Source organism: Choloepus didactylus, chromosome 26, assembly GCF_015220235.1.
Source record: "Choloepus didactylus isolate mChoDid1 chromosome 26, mChoDid1.pri, whole genome shotgun sequence".
NCBI classification, from domain to species: Eukaryota; Metazoa; Chordata; class Mammalia; order Pilosa; family Megalonychidae; genus Choloepus; species Choloepus didactylus.
The window spans coordinates 7546725-7552424 of NC_051332.1; positions in this window are offsets into that span (position 1 = coordinate 7546725).

The window sequence follows — 5700 nt, forward strand, 5'->3', positions numbered from 1 at the left end:
ATAGACATATAGATCAATGGAATCGAATTGAGAATTAAGAGATAGACCCTCAGATCTATGGCCGACTCATATTTGATAAGGCCCCCAAAGTTACTGAACTGAGTCATAATGGTCTTTTCAAGAAATGGGGCTGGGAGAGTTGGATATCCATATCCAAAAGAATGAAAGAGGACCCATACCTCACCCCCTACACAAAAATTAACTCAAAATGGACCAAAGATCTCAATATAAAAGAAAGTACCATAAAACTCCTAGAAGATAATGTAGGAAAACATCTTCAAGACCTTGTATTAGGCGGCCACTTCCTAGACTTTACACCCAAAGCACAAGCAACAAAAGAGAAAATAGATAAATGGGAACTCCTCAAGCTTAGAAGTTTCTGCACCTCAAAGGAATTTCTCAAAAAGGTAAAGAGGCAGCCAACTCAATGGGAAAAAATTTTTGGAAACCATGTATCTGACAAAAGACTGATATCTTGCATATATAAAGAAATCCTACAACTCAATGACAATAGTACAGACAGCCTAATTATAAAATGGGCAAAAGATATGAAAAGACAGTTCTCTGAAGAGGAAATACAAATGTCCAAGAAGCACATGAGAAAATGTTCAGCTTCACTAGCTAGTAGAGAGATGCAAATTAAGACCACAATGAGATACCATCTAACACCGATTAGAATGGCTACCATTAAACAAATAGGAAACTACAAATGCTGGAGGGGATGTGGAGAAATTGGAACTCTTATTCATTGTTGGTGGGACTGTATAATGGTTCAGCCACTCTGGAAGTCAGTGTGGCAGTTCCTTAGAAAACTAGATATAGAGTTACCATTCGATCCAGCGATTGCACTTCTCAGTATATACCCGGAAGGTCGGAAAGCAGTGACACGAACAGATATCTGCACACCAATGTTCATAGCAGCATTATTCACAATTGCCAAGAGATGGAAACAACCCAAATGTCCTTCAACAGATGAGTGGATAAATAAAATGTGGTATATACACACGATGGAATACTACGCGGCAGTAAGAAGGAACGATCTCGTGAAACAAATGCAACATGGATGAACCTTGAAGACATAATGCTGAGCAAAATAAGCCAGGCACAAGAAGAGAAATATTATATGCTACCACTAATGTGAACTTTGAAAAATGTAAAACAAATGGTTTATAATGTAGAATGTAGGGGAAGTAGCAGTAGAGAGCAATTAAGAAAGGGGGAATAATAATCCAAGAAGAACAGATAAGCTATTTAACGTTCTGGGGATGCCCAGCAATGACTATGTTCTGTTAATTTCTGATGGATATACTAGGAACAAGTTCACAGAACTGTTGCTATATTATGTAACTTTCTTGGGTTAAAGTAGGAACATGTTGGAAGTAAAGCAGTTATCTTAGGTTAGTTGTCTTTTTCTTACTCCCTTGTTATGGTCTCTTTGAAATGTTCTTTTATTGTATGTTTGTTTTCTTTTTAACTTTTTTTTCATACAGTTGATTTAAAAAAGAAGGGAAAGTTTAAAAAAAAAAGAAAAAGAAAAAGAAGGAAAACAAAAGATGTAGTGCCCCCTTGAGGAGCCTGTGGAGAATGCAGGGGTATTCGCCTACCCCACCTCCATGGTTGCTAACATGACCACAGACATAGGGGACTGGTGGTTTGATGGGTTGAGCCCTCTACCACAGGTTTTACCCTTGGGAAGACGGTTGCTTCAAAGGAGAGGCTAGGCCTCCCTATGGTTGTGCCTAAGAGCCTCCTCCCGAATGCCTCTTTGTTGCTGAGATGTGGCCCTCTCTCTCTGGCTAAGCCAACTTGAAAGGTGAAATCACTGCCCTCCCCCCTACGTGGGATCAGACACCCAGGGGAGTGAATCTCCCTGGCAACGTGGAATATGACTCCCGGGGAGGAATGTAGACCCGGCATCGTGGGATGGAGAACATCTTGTTGACCAAAAGGGGGATGTGAAAGGAAATGAAATAAGCTTCAGTGGCAGAGAGATTCCAAAAGGAGCCGAGAGGTCACTCTGGTGGGCACTCTTATGCACACTTTAGACAACCCTTTTCAGGTTCTAAAGAATTGGGGTAGCTGGTGGTGGATACCTGAAACTATCAAACTGCAACCCAGAACCCATGAATCTCGAAGACAGTTGTATAAAAATGTGGCTTATGAAGAGTGACAATGGGATTGGGAAAGCCATAAGGACCACACTCCACTTTGTCTAGTTTATGGATGGATGAGTAGAAAAATAGGGGAAGGAAACAAACAGACAAGGTACCCAGTGTTCTTTTTTACTTCAATTGCTCTTTTTCACTCTAATTATTATTCTTGTTATTTTTGTGTGTGTGCTAATGAAGGTGTCAGGGATTGATTTGGGTGATGAATGTACCACTATGTAATGGTACTGTAAACAATCGAAAGTACGATTTGTTTTGTATGACTGCGTGGTATGTGAATATATCTCAATAAAATGAAGATTAAAAAAAGAAAAAAAAAAAAGAATGAATCTGAGGACAGAACCAAGATTGGAAAATTGTGCATGTGAAGAGCCATGTTGAATTATTCCCAGTTCTCCAGATTCATAGGAATTTTACTTAACACGCTATTTAGAAAAGATTGGCACTCTGTTCCACACCTGGAACTGATTCAGAAATTGACATTCCAGACTTGAAGCAAATGCTGAATAAAAATATCAAGTGCAGCTCTTGGAGCACGTGCTCTTTAGGAGTCCAGGCATCATGTAAGTTCATCTACCCTGAGAATGCCATGCTGTGAGAAAGCCCCAACTGATTATGTGGAGAGATTGACACCTGGTCCTTCCCCAGCTGTCTTGGCTGCTAAAATGCCAGATATGCAAAATGCCAAGATTACACCTAAAAGAATTAGTAATGGTTACCTAACATCATCAAATCTCAGTTCACATTGAGACATCCCCAGTGATCCCCAAAGCACCATTTGCAGCTGGTTTATTCAAACCAGGACTCAGTCAAACCTACATATAACATTTGAGATCAGCCATATGTGGGTTTCCCTCCTCCTTGGAGAGCAGGAAAATGGTTAAAGGACCTCAGAGAACCAGGACAGAGGCAGAGCTGCAGTCACTCATGGCACCTAGACATTTCTGGTTTGGCAGGCAGCATGTTTTACATTTGGATGGTCTTTCCACATAGAGAAACTGGGAGATTTTGTCTAAAAGTCTGGTTTGGCTGCTTTTCTAAAAAGCAGTCAGTCTCACTGAGCTCAGTCAGCAACTGTCGGGGGCTGCTTGAGCTAAAGAGGGCCTACATTATTTATAGAGGACCTGCACTCTGTTGTCACACATCTGTCATTTCATGCAGTCCCATACACATTGTGGCCAAGGTTGTGGGAACAGCTCACACCTGACCTACCTCACTGAGGCACATTATCTGCCATCTCTGGGCCAGGAGAGGTGACAGGGGAAGGTGGAGAAGGCCTGAAAACTGAGTTTTATGAACAGTTTTGGTCCTGTGAACCCTATTTTCCTTTCAGTTTCTCCTTATGGCAATGGGTATGTTTATCCTATAACTGTCCCTCCTTTGTATATTGGCAGCAGATAACTTCTTCTGAGCCTCACAGCTTCACCCACAGCTAGAGGGGGATTTTGCCTTAGGACAGAATCATAGCTTTTACTGATTTTCATAAAATCTTCTACTTATCTATTGTTGAAGAAATGAGTTACGTTTTTGTGATATTTTGATGGGAGAATCTATTTTGTATATGGAAAGTTCATGTCTTTCTTTTTGGGATCCATGGGGTGGAATGTGCTGGTTTGGATGTATTATGTCCCCTAGAAAAATCCATTATCTTTTAATAAAATCTTGTGGGATATTTGGATTAGTATGTTCCAGGGAAATGTGACACACCCAACTGTGGCTGATAATTTTGATTAGATTATTTCCATGTAGGTATGACCACACCCAGTGTGTGTCTTTATTAGTTACTGGAGCTCTATAATTGCTGAGGGAGAAGGAGCTTGCTGCTGCAGCTTAGAGAGACATTTTGGAGTTGGTCATTGAAAGCAGGCTTTTGCTAGCATTTCGGAGATTCTAGCTCAGCGTTTGCTCCAGAGAAGCTAAGAAAATGCTTCAAGAACAACATTTTGAAAAATGCACCAGAGCTGAGAGAGGAGCTGGAACACAACCCAGGATCAGCAGTTGACAGCCACCAGTGCCTTCCCAACTAACAGAGTTTTTCTGGATGCCATTGGCCTTACTTCAATGAAAGTATACTTGTATTGATGCCTTAAATTGGACATTTTCATGGCCTCCAGACTGTAAATTTGTAACCAAATAAACCCCCTTTATAAAAACCAATCCATTTTTGGTATTTTGCATAATGGCAGCATTAGCAAACTGGAACACCCACTAACAAGGTAACCATTATCCTGATCTTCCATTAAACATTCTTTTCATTTTTAAAAACAATTTTGCCATCTTGGTGTATATTACTAACCTATGTTGCTTAGTTCTAAAAATTGAAGTAGTAATCACCAACCTGTCTTGAATGTGCTTCTTTACGTTTTTGATTTATGTCACTTTCCCTAACTTCATTTCCAAAGCATAGGTCAAGGCAAAATAATTCTGCAAGGTAAAATAAAATGTATCTGGTTCATCTCAGCCAAAGGTCTTAGAGGGGGAAGGTATTGTACCCATCAAGGAGAGTTAATTTAATCTAGGCAAAATTCATCTGAGCAGTCTCCCTTCAGGTTAAAACTATTTTGCAATTTACTATATGTAAACTATACTTCAATTAATAGTATATGAAAATTAAAATAAGAACAGCAGGCATATTGAAAATGTGTCTTCAATATATATCTGTTTCTTGAGTCACAATGATGAGCCTCAGTGATGCAATCTGGATTACAGTATACTAGATCTATTGTAAAGCTGTCATCCTGAAGTCTCACTTTTTCTTCATAAACAGGATTCTCATTCAGTCTCTCCTGCTGGCTGTGTTAAGTAACTGCCTTCTTCCTGGTTTACTCTCCCATTTTGTGGAGCACATCCTCTAAAAGCCACTTGAGAAGAATGCATCATATGCATAGTTTTGGACTTGGTTGAAAATTCTACCCTCATGCTTGATTGATAATTTGACATAGTATAGGATTCTATATTAGAAATATTTTCCTTCAAAATGTTAATAGCCTTCTACATTGTATTCTTGTTTCTAGACTCAGAGTTAAGAACCAAAAGCCACTCTAATATACAAATTGAAGGAAAAATTTCTTCAAAGACACAGCCATGGAGGTTGAGGTCTGGAGTCAAGAGGTTTAGGGCTGGGAGAGCGGAGCAGCCCACAAGCATGGAAAGGGTGAGTTTGCCCTGGAGGTCAAGGGTGGGCTTTCCGCCTCAATGCTCTGGAAGAGTTTTGCCACCTCAGGTCCCAAAGAGGTTGGAGCACATTCCCAGGGAATTGGGGAGAGCCTGGCTGCCACCACACTGTTCTGAAGGGGTTGAGTGTGTGCCCTGGAGATGGAAGGGAATCCGGGAGCTGCCCCAATGTTTGAGGAGGGTGGGGCCGAGAAGGTGGTCTCCCCAATGTGTGGATATGTTGGAGCACTCACCCAAGCATTTGGAGAGGAAACAGCTGCCAAAAAGGCCCCTGGGAAGGGTTAGGCTCCCACTCTCTCAAGCCTCAAGGATGCAACATTGTTCTGTTAATGACTCTCAGACTTTGAAATCTAATGGA